Source organism: Hemiscyllium ocellatum, chromosome 2, assembly GCF_020745735.1.
Source record: "Hemiscyllium ocellatum isolate sHemOce1 chromosome 2, sHemOce1.pat.X.cur, whole genome shotgun sequence".
In the NCBI taxonomy this organism is placed as follows: Eukaryota; Metazoa; Chordata; class Chondrichthyes; order Orectolobiformes; family Hemiscylliidae; genus Hemiscyllium; species Hemiscyllium ocellatum.
The window spans coordinates 106521417-106537080 of NC_083402.1; positions in this window are offsets into that span (position 1 = coordinate 106521417).

The window sequence follows — 15664 nt, forward strand, 5'->3', positions numbered from 1 at the left end:
TTAATCTCATGAACATCCATTGAACCTCGTCCAACGCGACTACATCTTCCCTCAAATAAGGGGCCAAAATTGCATGAAATGTTCCAGCTGTGGTCTTACTAGTGTTTTGTGCAGTTGCAGCAATACTTCTCTATTTTTAAACTCCACTCCCTTAGCCCAAATTCCGTTTACCTTCCTTATTACCTGCCATAACTGCATACTAGTTTCTGCGATCCATACAGGAGGACCCCCAGATTAGCTTAGATTAGATTTCCTACAGTATGGAAACAGGCCCTTTGGCCCAAAAAGTCCACACCAACACATTCTCCCAGCGTATATCTATCGCTGACTAATACACCTAACACTACTGGCAATTTAGCATGTCCAATTCACCTGATCTGCACATCTTTAGATTGTGGGAGGAAACTGGAGCAAACCCATGCAGATATGGGGAGAATGTGCAAACTCCATACAGACAGTCGCCCGAGGCTGGAATTGAATCCTGGTCCCTGGTGCTGTGAGGCAGCAGTGCTAACCACTGAGCTACCGTAGAGATCACTCTACAGTGAAGCGCTTTGAAGTTTCTCTTCATTTAGATAAAAAATTGTCTTTCTATTCCTCTAACCAAAATGGATAACCTCACTCTCATTGCATTAAACTGCCAAATTTTAATCCATTCACCTGGCCTAACCATATCTACTTGTTAATTTCTTATTTCTTTACTACAACTTACTTTCCCATTTATTTTAGTGTCATTTGCAAATTTGGCTATAGAACTTGCTATCCCCACATCCAAGTGATTAATATAGATTGTAAATAGTTGGGGCCCAAAGACCGAACGCCTTTGCATCTCCTAGTTACATTTTGCGAACAAGGAAAAGACCCATTTATCCTGACTCTCTGCTTTCTGTTGCTGAGCCAATCCTCTATTCAAGCTAATATAATACTCCAACCCTTGTGATCTTATCTTGTGTATTAATCTTTTGTGCAGCACCTTATCAAATGTCTTCCAGAAGTCCAGATATATCGCATCTATAGGATCACCATTAACTATATTGCTTGTTATATCTTCAAAGAACTTAGCAAATGAGCAATATATGATTTACCCTTCGTAAAACCATTCTGACTATGATGGATTATATTTGTCTTTCCAAATGCTCTATTACTACTTGCTTAATAATGGATCCCAACAGCTCACATTAAATTAACTGGTCCATTGATTCTTACTTTCTGCCCCCTTCCCTTTTTGAATATGAGTGTTATATTAACATTTTTTTCCAATCCACAGGGACCTTGCCTGCATCGAGAGGATTTTGGAATATTATAAACAATGGATCCTCCATCTCTGCTGCCAATTCCTTTAAAACCCTAGGATGCAGACAATCAGGTCCTCGGCACTTGAATGCCTTCAATCCTAATAGTTTGCTCAGTACTGTTCTAAATTGCTCCCTTTTTATAACCTTTGCATTAGCTGTTACTATTAGAATGGTGCTAGTGTCCTCCACAATGAAAATGGAAGCAAAATAGTGATTCCACCATTTCTAGGTTGGCTACTATTAACTCACAAGTCTCATCCACCAAGGAATCAACATTCACTTTAGCTATTCTTTTCCCTTTTATATGCTCACAGAAGCTTTTGTTGTTTTGATATTTTGTTATCCACACTGTACTAGTTTTCTTTCAAAATTTACCTTACGCTTTTTAACACTTTAGTAATTTTTCTTGATTTTTAAAAGATGTCAGTGTTTAAATGAGCATGCAGGCTATCATAGTTCCAAAGCATCTGTATCCCAGTAGATTGCAACACTTGCCGAGGCCCTGCCTCAGGGGAAATGGTGGATGATTCTGCTGTTCATGAATGCCCTGTCCTGACAGGGACGAGAGAACGTGTCTCATAATGAAAATGGCATGGCAAATGTTGTTATGGAATTTTTCTTTGTTATATCTTTTATTTCAAGATCTTGACTGTCCAAGAACAATTTCTGCTGGTCTGCAGCAGGGACATGGCAAAGTGGGAATTACAGAGTGAAAGGGATGTGAGAATGTGGAGTCAGCGGAATTGCAGTCAAAGTAATCGATCATTTCTGGATTAGGAGCACATACTGCATTGAAAACAGCCAAAGCACCTCAGTTGCCACTTTGAAGTTTGAGTTCATTCTGTTTTATTTGGTGGGTAATATTCACATTCTCATACCAGTGCTTTAATCCACTATCCTTTCCCTCAAAATTCCTATTACTTTCACAATGACATAATAGAGCTAAATGATAAAATGTTGTTTTGCAAATGCATTTTTCACACCTGAATATGACATAGCCTACAATACCGACCAAATCATGTCACGACTGGAGTAGTTACGATAAAGGAACATTAGATTGTTCAACTTCCATCATCAAATCCATCAGAAACCAAAAGCTTTCTGATTAAATATTTATTTCAGTCTGATTTAAGTACTTACAGAAGGAACAACTAAACAGACTTCAGCATTCATGAAGGCAATGCAAATATTCTTTGTCCAATCTCGGAGGTGGTTCTAATTGAAAGGTTTGTTTTGAGCATTTCTGAGCTAAGCAGCATTTTAGGCCTTTGGGATATGCTGTGCTTACACAGTTTGAAAGCAACACCATGAAATTAAATATGCAATTGGAGTGCCAAAAGCTGACAAGTTTTAACCATTCAGTCAAAGAGGTAATATCTTCACTGGGAAAGTGTTGAAAGTGGTACCGGGTGAAGAAATGCACTGTTGGTCATGGCTGTGAAATATTATAACTTCTTGAAAAAAAAGTTAGAGCGGCCATATATATTACAAGTTGAGACTCTCGGTGATATGAAAGCAGATCATTGGCTATTTAGTAAGAAAGTTATTTCATCATTACATGATCGTTTTAGCTTCAATAACATTATACAAAAAAAGACCTGACTATGTGGAGAATGAAGTTTTGTAAATATATATAATTTAATTCAACAATAATTGTTTAAATTGTACCAAGTACATGCAACTTCCACATATTTTGATTAATTGAAGTAGCATGTTGGCACTGAACCCTGGTAACATCGCACAATGTGCCGCATGAATTCACATCTTTCGATTTTCATAGGATGATGATTTCAGGCATATGGCACAAGTATTGCAGAATACGTAGGGCTAGAGAACTGGAGACTTGAAGGGCTAGTCAAGTCACTCTCATGTGGATCATAACTGTTACATACTCGGAACCTTGGACTGTGAGTCAACCTGCAAAGACAGGGAAAGGCGTAGGCTATATCTCCCAAACTGTTCATCCAACAAAAGAAAATAACAAATGTAATCAACCTACTGCAGACGTATATAGATCCAAGTAGCCATTAATTTGACAACTCTGACTATAAAAGGAAACAGGGCCTGGAAGTCTTGTGCTGTTATGTTCTAAATCTGTTTGTCTTTTATTGGATTTTTGGTAAATGCAGAGAAAGGTGTGACTGCCTGGCAAATTATTAAATCCCAGTCAAAGCAGTTTAACTCAGCTTCTGAGCCTCCTGCAGATTAACCTATCTATTGTTGCTGCGAAGTTATAGGAACAGTGCCAGAAAATACTTTATAAAAAGTCAATAAGAAAAATGTTCAAATGCAGCAGCAAAAGTAGAGGCAAGCTTTTACTGCAATGAGAAGAATGGTTTATTGTTCGCTAAAATATGACACAAGATTTTTATTGCTGAAATCAATGTGCAGTTGCCTTTTATCCCCAAGAAATGTGCCCAATTTCTTTGCAGTCTTTGCTCACATTTGACACAAGAGTAAGACTCAGCCTAACATTGTACATGTAGCATAATGAAAAATCTATTTAACGGTGAAGCTTTAACTCTGTGCTCAGCTTCAGAGGGATCCGGTTTTGTCATCCCAGCAGAACATAAAGCAACCCAGTATTAATTTTTTTTAAATCAAAATAAAATACCACAGATGCTAAAAATCTGAAAGTAAAGCAGAAAGTGTTGGACAAACTTGACAGGTTGAGCTACATATATGGAGAGGGAAACAAAGTAAACATTTTGAGTTCATATGACAATTCTTCAGAACATTTCCTTCCTTTTCTAATATATTGTGGCCCCAGCCTTAATTTAAAGGGCTCCAATCTTTCTCTGCTCTAGACCTTCAGCTGAATAATGCTTGCTAAAAATTTTGTTCCCTCTTTTGTTTTGTAACCAAAGGTTCAGGAACCATAAAGCAGAATATGTGCACGGGGCCATTATAACAAAGAGAACGTTGTTACCTGCTGTAAATTTGACTGTAAATTTGATTAAAAAGCTGAAGATTTTAGAAATAAACTGATGGAAATAAGATCTATAGTTCTGAGGACCAAGGAAAGACTATATTAATTTCAATTAGGCAGGAAGGAAAACCATATGGCATCCATGGATCTTAGGAGAAACAAAAGAAATGCAAATATATATCCATTATAAATACATATCTATTACAAATACATATCCGTTACAAAAACTGACATTGCCAGAGAACTGAAGGAGGGGCACGGGATTCGAAACATTAACTCTGTTTCACTCTCCACAGATGCTTCCAGACCTGCTGAGTTTCTCCAGCAATTTCTAATTTTCTTTCAGATTTCTAGCATCTGCAGTCCTTTGCTTTATTTTTCATACACCTGTTGGTAAGGTTACTAACACAGAAAAAGACAGGAAAAGTTCTAATGGAATGTAAGAGAGATTGGAGGTAGATATTATGCAAGATCACCAATAAGATTATAGGAAAGAAAAGCAAAATACCATGCATGCTGGAAACCTGAAATAAAAACAGAAAATGCTGGAGAAACCCAGCAGATCTGGCAGCATCTATGCAGAGAAAAACAGAGTTAATGTTTTGAGTGAAATATGATGCTCACTTGGAATGGGTGAGATTGTGACCTGCACCCCTTTTGGGCAGACTGCCTCACATTTTCAGGATAGGCAGTTGCTACATTGTGCTACTTGGGAAATTGGTGAAGAGAAGAAGAGAGCTATGTTCTGGCTCCTCTTGTCATCCTGCTAGATGGAACATTGGGATATGCACCCTCTCCATCTCGGTTTCAAACGTTTGTCCAGGTGAATAAAGAATTGGAATAAAAGCATCTCAAACAACAGAGGAAGCAAACACAAGCACCCTATCTAAATCCACAATGTAGCTCACATAGCTTTAATCAGTGCCAGTTTTCAAGTTTTATGTCATTTTTTTAAACATCTTGCAATTGATGTGGTACCAGCCCACCCTTTCATGTTGAAAGGCAATTTGTTTATATATTAGACCATGCTAAAAGCACATTCCAAAAATATGTTTTTGCATTGGTTACCATAGGCATAACTTTTGATTGCTAGTGAGTAAAGGAAGAAACCAAAGGCAGTGTTTACTTGAATTCATTAAAAATCAAAGGAGCAAGAGAATCGACGTTTCGTGCATAAGCTCTTCTTCAGGAATGAGGAGGGTGTGAAAAGGTAAATTGATGCTGCTCTTCCTCCAGGCGTTGTGTTGCCATGGTCTGGCGATAGATAGCACCTCATCTTCCACCTAGGAACCCTCCAACCACAAGGGATGAATGCAGATTTCTCCAGCTTTCTCATTTCCCCTCCCCCCACCTTATCTCAGTCCCAACCCTCAGACTCAGCACTGCCTTCTTGACCTGCAATCTTCTTCCCGACCTCTCTGCCCACACCCCCTCTCCGGCCTATCACCCTCATCTTAACCTCCTTCCACCTATCGTATTCCCAATGCCCCTCCCCCAAGTCCCTCCTCCCTACCTTTTATCTTAGCCTGCTTGGCCCACCCTCCAAATTCCTGAAGAAGGGCTTATGCCCGAAATGTCGATTCTCCTGCTCCTTTGATGCTGCCCGACCTGCTGCGCTTTTCCAGCAACACATTTTAAGCTCTGATCTCCAGCATCTGCAGTCCTCACTTTCTCCATCATTAAAAATCACACAACTGGTTATAGTCCAACAGGTTTATTTTGAAGCACTAGCTTTCAAAGCGCTGCTCCTTCATCAGGTAGTTGTGTGTGTGTCATCAGCTCTGAAAGATGCCGGCACCTCCAAGTTATTACTTAACAACAAGTTACTTACAGAGTAAAGCATTATGGTTATGTATCCCCTGACTCCACACTAGTCTTATGTCAGTAAGTATCCCTTTATATGGAATCAATGCTTTAATATCAGGGATCTGAAAGGTCCAGAAGAAAATACTGTAATGATTTAAAGCAGCTAACCATTAGCACTGTTCAATGTCTGAAAAGGTCACTGTGATACAAAGGGTGCAATAGAACCCCATATTATAATTTAAGTACATGTATATAGAGTAACCTTGTATAAGTGATAGTGACAACAGGCCACAGTCGCCTAACTGTAAAAGCTAGATGAAGCTGTATCTCATGGAATTAGATGTAAATGGTTCAAAACTGAAGACAAGTGTAAAGTAGTAAATGTTCTAGATGGTTATTTCTTCCACATAACAGTAACAGTAAAGATCAGCATTGATTTTTTTTTGGGGGGGGGCTGGAAAATCTCCCAGGGCCAAACATCAGAGCATCCTTAAAATGTGGCAGGACTTGACAATAAGCCTGAGGACACCTCTTAGTGGGTGCAAGGTGCAACAAAAGTTCCATCACTGCCTTGGCCTCTTGGAGGACAGGCTAATTATTAAATAAACATTTCATGAAGTCAGTGCAACAGCATCACCCATTGCTTCAGCCTCCTCCATCTCTAGCAGACTGGAGAGCAGTGAGATATAGTGGCCTGCAGTATTTGAGTCTGATATGAAAAAACTCTTGCAATACAATTTAAAGGGCTCTTTAAGGGCTCTAATCCTTCTCTGCTCTAGTCCTTCAGCTGAATAATGCTAGCCATGATATTTTGTTCCCTCTTTTCTTTCTCTGGGCAAACTGGCACTGAGAGTATATCTGTCGCATTTACCGTCTTCTGAATTGCTTGTTGAGTCAGGCTGAGTTTCCAACAAAGGTTATTATAAGTCTCAGCAGAGCTACAGTATTGGTGAAATAATGGTTATTTAGGACCTCAGATTTACACAGGCACAAAAAAGTGTTGTCTGAAAAGTAATAGAAATGGGAGCAGAGCATGTAGCAGATCTGAATCAGTTAGGCCATTCCACCAGACCTTCACTAACAATGGTCAAAATTGCATCTTCCATCACTATTCCCATATCCCTTGTTCGTGTCCAAAAATGTATAAATCTCGATATAGTTAACAATTGTGCATCCACAAGTGTCTCTGGTGAAGTCTTCCAAAAATCTACAACTTTTTAAGAGAAAGCGTTTCTCCTAATTTTATTCATTAAAGGCTGTTCCCTTATTCTAACATAATGTCTCAATACTAAACTCCAGAACTAGGGCAAACATCCCACCTGCATCTCCCTGGTCAAACCCCTTAAGATATTTATATATCTGAATGAAATCCTCTTATATTGTCCAAAGTCCAGGAAATATAGGCCTCGTCTCCCCAACATCTTCTCATGGGATCATCCTCTCATTCCAGGAATTAGTCCATTGAATGTTCATAGCGCCTCCTGTAATGCAAATATAACCTTCCCTACGTGTGAAACGCGATACTGGGTGAAGAGTTTCAGGTGTGGTCTCACCAAGTTTCTATAGGCTTGTAGAATGAGTTTGTTAGTTACCCTCTCCAAACCTTCTGTCAAAGCAATATTACAGGTATATTCCACTGAATCAGTGGACTAAGGGGTTAAGATAAACCAGTCAGTGATTCCACTGATGACATAATTATACTGTCAGTAGAACAATCAGAGAGAAGAGTCTGAGATGGAAACTATGAGAGACTACATACTAGACTGTAGTAATGCACATGATGTAAATAAAGAGTTGGTATCATCTTACCCATACTTACATCCAGGTTACTGGTACTGTAAAGAGCCCAGCATTACCAATCACATGAACACTAAGGGACTGAGGCTGAACAAACCCTAAAATAAAGACAACCATGGTGCAAACATTCCCTTCAAGGTCAACACCTATCCCATATCAAAACCTCCTGGTTTATAAAAATCCTTGTTAAAATGCTTAAGGTTTAAATGCATAATCATTGCAAAAAGAAATTAGCTGATGCAAAAAAATATAAATCCCCAAATTCTATTTTAGTAGCAAATTGCTGCAAATACCTATTAGGGCAATCAGTTCATGTTAACATTCAATTGAATTATCACTGAAACCCTCCCCAAAAGGAGCTTGGGAGTATCATTGACCAGAAACTCAACTGGATGAACCATACAACATAACAGCTGCACAAGCAGGTCAGAGGCTGGGAAGTCTGCAACAAGTTACGCACCTCCTGTGCACCTTCTTTAAGGCATAAGTAAGGAGCATGATGGAGCAGTCTCCACTTGTCTGGATGATTCCAGCTCCAACATGCTTGAGAAGATTGACATCAGCCACATCAAAGCAGCCCACTTGCTTGGAATCCCAGCTACCACCTTCAACATTTAGGCTAGTTCAGTTGGTTGCCTCAGGTAGTTGGATGGCTGGTTTGTGATGCACTCTGATGCCAACAGCATGGATTCAATTCCTGCTACTGGCAGAGATTACTTTCAAGGATTCTCCTTTGTACCTCTCTTCACCTGAGTTGCCAATACTTGTGTGATCCAACACCAGGGAAAATAAAAGCAATGTTATTCTGCGTCATCTCTCTCTACAATGAGAGAGGAGGATGGTGGCAACTTTACCCTCTACCATCAATGCCCTGTAGCAGCAGCATATGCCATCTACAAAATGTACTGCAGCAACTCATTAAGGCTCTTGCCACAGCATCTTCCAAATTGCACCTCAAAGGACATGGATAGCAGATACTTGTGAACAGCATATGTGTTCACCTGCAAGTTCCCCATCAAGTCACTTCGCCTCACCACCATCACCTCGTCAAGAGGAATTAAGGAGTGTTGACCTGGTCAGCAGTGCCCATATCACTTGAGCAAATTTTTAAACAATTCCCCAAGGGGCATATAGATTTCTTTTTCCAGAGTTTTAATGAACACCAGAAATATTCAACATATTTAAAATATCCACAGACCTGCTATATATTTCCAATATTGAGTGTTTTTCAATAATAAAGAATGTCTTGGTTAATGGCCAATTGCTTAATATCTCCCCTCAGGAGGTGTTGATTAGTTGCTCATGGGATATCACATCAACCTCAGTCTGCTGATATTTATCATTGTTGTATAGCCAACCGTGATATTTGCTCCATTTGTTCCGAGTTGCCAATACTTGCATGATCCAACACCAGGGAAAATAAAAGCAATGTTATTCTGCGTGAAATAGCTTCTGACAACTATTGAATTGTAGAATGATTTAACTGCCTGCCTAACAATCTCAGTAGAACTATTAAACTGCCACAGCACAAAACACACGAGCCTTATACTTGAAGGACTTTGTGAGTTTTCATTCCTGCAGAATAACAACCGAAGTGTATCCTGACTGCTGAAATATTCTTTATATGTTTAATGAGTCGAAATAAAGAAAGAATAGGATAGAACCAAAATTGTTAGCAGGACATTAATGGTGGGTCAGGAACCATTGATTATGAAATTAGGATAGGTTGTTTGGCAAAATGTGCACCGTTTTCCTTCTCCAAAGTGGCCCATACCACAGATATAGACCTTTAGTGCTAACTCAATCAGTTTGTCATTTTTGGAAATCAGCACTCCATTTTGCAAACATCCCTTTGGCATGCGCAGCTAAACATGTGCACAACAGTTGATGTAATTTTCCCATCAGTACTATTAAAGACCAGGCTTTTCAGAACACCCTCGAGGAGGGCTGGCATTATAGAAATTCACAACATGATTTTTGGACGACTTTTGAAATAAAACTGAAAAAAAGGAACTCAGCACTGTGGCTCACTGGTTAGTTCTGCTGTCTCACAGCATCAGGGACCGGGGTTCAATTTCAGCCTTGGGGTGACTCTCTGTGTGGAGTTTGCACATTCTCCATGTCTGCATGGATTTCCTACGGGTGCTCCAGTTTTTTCCTGCTGAAGATATGCAGGTTAGGTGAACTGACTGTGTTAAATTTCCCACAGTGTTCAGGGAAGTGTAGGTCAGGTACATTAGTCCTGTAACTGTCGAGTAATAGGGTAGGGAAATGGATCTGGATGGGGTGCTCTTTGGAGGGTCGGTGTTGACTTGTTGGGCCAAATAGCCTATTTCCACACTGCAGAGATTCTATGAAATTCAATTTTATTAAACAAGCATCATGTGATACTCAATGGCATTATTTACAATTAGTCGGCGCTGTTAGCTGTATTCTTGGGATCTCTAGCATATGCACAGGGTAGGTATTCCTCAATGTTGCATATTGTCAATAATTTGAGTGCTACAAACAAAATAAATGAATGTTGCAGCACTGATGGAAGTAGGAAATATCCTTTGGAGTTCTTCAATGCTCAGAGAAAATAGTGATTACAGTGGAACTATAGCACTAACTAGTGGCAGTAACCTGCAATTACTATCACCAGGGGCTGGTTACATAGGGGATTTCATTCAAACTGTTTATACAAGTATTTTTAATTACAATGTTGACACAAATAGTGCAATTTTTAAAAAAATGATAAATTGAGTGAAATTTGTGAACAGCATATGTGTTCAGTATGTCTAAGAATTTATATTTTATAGGTTGAATTGCAGAACTAGTAATTGAAAATAGAAATTAGATTTTGGGAAGAAGGCTGAAACTGCTGCTGTTTGTTTAATTACACATGAGTAATTATTCTCTCTGTAACTGTACGCAGCAAATATTTTATTCTCAATAACGTCATATTTAGAACAATGAAGAATCTTATCATACATCACTACACTGACGAATGGAAATATAAATAGTTTTTTTGTGTGTTCTTAGAAATGTCTGACAACATCTGATTTGATGTGTTTCATTACTATCACATGTACTGAGGCACAGTGAAAAATGTTGTCTTGCATGCTTTACGGGCAGACCATACTGTAAAAATGCATCAGGGTAACAGAACAGAGTGCGGAATACAAAGTTACAGCTGTCGAGAAGGTGCAGAGAGAGATCAACATTAAAGAGGCCCATTCAAATGTCTGACAATGTGTACTCAGTATCAACCTCAGGTTCTCTAATTACCATGTTCTGTTTTTTTGTCAGCTCTGAGCTTGTGACAGGCTCTCATTTCTGGGTCAGAAGAATATTCCGAAAAAGTCTCAACAACTTCCATCTCTGGTGTCCAAGAAACATTCTTACTAACACACGGAAAGATTAAGTCAGCAACAAAGCAATCTTTTCTAGGGCAAACCTACCACACAACCTAATCTGCCTACACAGTGGGATGGAAGACAGTCACATCTCTGATGATACATGATATTGGGAGTAAGCGAATGCCAAGACATCTTTAGCCAACCAAATTTCCAATTCAAGGTACTGTTAAAAGATGAAAGAAAGCCATAACATATATCATGACAGGGGAAATTTGAGCTGGTGACTAACTTAAACACTGATACCAGCTGTGGGCAGGAAGTTGCCACCATAATGACATACGCTTTCAAAAGCTCCAAAGCAGATGCCAGTCTCAAAAACAAAACATCAGCAGAGATCTTTCCACAACATTGGCAAGAAACAATCTCACAGTGACACTTGTGACAGGCTTGTTCAGCCAACAAAAGAACAGCAGCAAATTAACTCATTCTCATAAGAAATCGAGTGAGTAGGCCTTTCAATGAGATCATCCTTCAATGAGATCATGGCTGATCAAGGTATATAAATACGTACCATTGTCCTGCACTTCCCCTTAACCCCAAAGTGTTTAATAGCTGGAAAACTATCAATCTCTGCCTTGAACATTCTCAATGATTGAGTTTCCACAGCTCTCCGATATAGAAAATTTCAAAGATTTACCACCCACTAAATGAAGAAATTGTTCTTCATCTCAAACCAAAATGGCCTAGCTCTTATTCTGAGGCTGGGATCAGTACCCCAGGCGAGGAAAACATCTTTCCTGCCTCTACCTTGTTGATTCTTGTACAAATTTTGAATGCTTGAATAAAATCCTCTCTCATGGGAATATCCTTTACTCCCCCATGACCGTCAAGCCAATCGATCAACTCTAGCTCACAAAAAGTGCAGAAGTATGGCAGTCAGAATTCTTTTGTTACCTGACATTGAGCTGCCAGCCTAGTGATTCTACAAATCGAGATTGTTTGTTTATTAAATAGCAAAATAACAATGAGAAAAACAAGGTCATAAATAGCACTTGGACTCAACCAAAGAACTGAACACACTGTCTACAATCCTTGAGGGAAGAACAGCCCACAGGAATGCTTTTGTTTCGGCATTTAGAGCTAAATTAGTTCAACACTTTAGTAATCCTTGAAGTATTGTAAAATGTATTTCTTTCTTTGACAGAAACATGAATTTCAAATCAAGTGTACTTTACCTAAAGATTGATAATACCTCAGATCATACCACAACATGAAAATGGTTGGAACTTAGGGAAATTCTTTGGTTCACATTAATCATGCGTTTGTTGAGAGAATGCTTTAGTTACAATCCAGAACAAGAGATATTAACCAAGTGAAGACAATTAGGCCTGCAGTTTAAGCAGAAAAAGTGCTAAATCATCATTCTTGGCATGGAATGTTCATGGTACATAGTCCCAGTTTGATCTCGCAAGGGAACAAAAGGTTGAAGATTTATTCTATCTTGGGAAATATTTACTATGATCCTCACATAGAACTTTGGCAAGCAAATGCAACTGGCAGATTAGCTTAAAGTATTAAGAAAGTAACCAGAAAAAAAGGGCAAATGACAGCAAAAACAAAACCTGGTAAATGAAAGTTTTACCTCCGAGAATAGCTGGTGAAGAGAAGAATTCTCCAAAGACTGGCATAACTAATGGGTGATCCTGACAGTGGTCAATAACTTAAAGATTGATGTGTTTGTCAGAGAATTCTTGGGAGTGTTTGGATTCCAACTTAGGAATGAATGGCTTCTTACAAGATTGTAACATCTTTTTGAATAAACTGGTCATTAACTATTCATTTTTGTTTCTAAAACAATTTAGTCTGATTATTCTCCTGTGCGGCATCAGGGACTTTAATAGTTTACATAATAGCAAGTTTGGCAGTTTCTCATTTTAGGAGTTGATACAACTGAAGCCATTTGCTACACTACTTCAGAGAACAGTTGTGAATAAAGCAGATTGAAACGGGACTGAAATTATTTATAGTCCAGACGTGGAAAGGACAACAGGTCTCGTGCCATGACAAAAAAAAATTCCTAAAGCTAGAGAAAGGGAAAGATAGGGAGACAGAGGCAGAGATAGAAACAGGCAAAAAAAAGTAAAATCAGAAGGGTGACGGTGTCTCAGTGATAGGCATTGCTACCTTTTAGTGCCAGAGTCCTGGGTTTGATTCCAGACTTGGATGACTGGCTGTGTGGTGTTTACACATTCTCGTCATGTCTGCATGGTTTCCTCTGGATGCTTGAGTTCCTCCCACAATGCAGCTTAGGTGGATCAACCATGGGAAATTTGGGGTTTCAGGGATAGGATAGGGAAGTCTGGATGGGATGATCTTCGGAGTGGTGGTGTGGACTTGATGGAGCCAAATTACCTGCTTCTACACTGTAGGGATTCTATGAATTAGGCTAGAATGTATTGACATAATCAAGTATCTATTTTCAGATTACACACTTTGCCTTTTTCTGCAATATTTTTACATTCGTGTAGCACATTGAACTGTGTGGATGTCAGTATTGTGGCTATACTGGAACTGGATAGGGCTATAGCTAGTTCTGGAGCACAGGTCTTCAGAATATTGCTGTAAATGTTGGCAATGCCCATAACCTTTGCAGTATCCACTGCCACAGGTTCATCACCCTTTGAGTGAAGAAATTTCTTTTCACTTCAGTTTGAAATGGCATATCATATCTCCTGAGAACATAACCCCCTGTTCTGGATAGTCCAGTCAGGGGAAACCTCATCCCTGCAACCCAGTCTGTCCTGGCTTGTAAGAACTATACAATTCAATGAAATCCCTCCTCCCCCCATTCTTCTAAACTCCAGTGAATACAGGCTTAGTTCTGTATTTCTGAATATACAACAAACCTGTCATCCTAACAGTCAGTTTGAAGAATCTTTGCTGCATCTCCTCTGTGAATACCATTAGGAATGAATTTGACCATATGGGTTAAAAAGGGAAAAAGCAAAGAGTGGACTTTGTTAATTTAACCTTGCACTTGATGAACCTCATGCATCACACATGGTACTATCAGCAGGAACCTAGAAACACCAATTAGCACTATCTAAACATTCTAGAAGATCTTGAAGAGAGGCTGAGACATAGGGTTGGGCAGGTGTGGGGCGTCAGGCACTTATGGGGAATGGAAAAACAATAACATATTGAGGTTGAGATTACTTGGTTCCTGACTGGATGGTAGAGAATACATTGAGGATGTTAGCCTACAACCTAGGATATTTGTTGCCTATGACTTTATGAAGCAAATTTGGAATTTGGATAAAGAGATGAATGTGATAAAATTTGCATAAAGGTTGTGCCTTTTCCCTTACTTGCAGAGTTTCTTGAGTTGGCATCAAATACACACTCCCTACACTCGCTTGAGTAAATGATCAAAACTTTGTACTCAAGACTCCAGTGGTAAATGATTGGAAGTAACCACAATAACTCTGATAATGTAGTAACACGTTTCACAGCTAATGCAATATTTCTGAAATGCAGGCCCTATTATAATGTAGAGAGACAAAGCCAAATTGTACTTAAGGTCACAAGGAATAAAGAAAAAACATAGCATTTTAGTGATATCAGTTAAAGGATAGACATTAGCAAGGATAACATTTTATATTCTGTCTCTGATGTCTGCAAAGCTGCCTCCTACTTTGCTTACTATCGATCAATCCTGAGAACTTGTCCCAGATGTTTGCTTAAGTATTGCACATCAGCTTATTTTATCACATTTTACCATTAGTGCACTATTGTGTAAATACAAATCATGGCAAATACAAGCTGGAGCATAACTTTTGGAGAAACAAAACAGAGTGGACAAAACGCAGCAGGCAATCTTATAACCTTGTCCAAGATGTCAACCTTGATCTGTGGATCTGGATGGTCTAGTCAATGTAGTTTATAGATAACCACATTCTTGAGCCATTTCTGGCACCCATTGTCCATTCATGTAAAGGTTTGTGAAGGTTTGTAGCTCAGGTTGAGGTTTAGGGTGTAGGTTTGCTCGCTGAGCTGTAGGTTTGATATCCAGACGTTTCATTACCTGGCTAGGTAACATCATCAGTGGCGACCTCCAAGTGAAGCGAAGCTGTTGTCTCCTGCTTTCTATTTATATCTTGCTCCTGGATGGGGTTCCTGGGGTTTGTGGTGATGTCATTTGCTGTTCATTTTCTGAGGGGTTGATAGATGGTATCTAGATCTATGTGTTTATTTATAGCATTGTGGGTGGAATGCCAGGCCTCTAGGAATTCCCTGGCATGTCTTTGCTTAGCCTGTCCCAGGATAGATGTGGGACTGGGACATGACATCACCACAAACCCCAGGAACCCCATCCAGGAGAAAGATATAAATAGAAAACAGGAGACAACAGCTTTGCCTTACTTGGAGGTCGCCGCTGATGATGTTACCTAGCCAGGTAATGAAACATCTGGATATCAAACCTACAACTCAGCGAG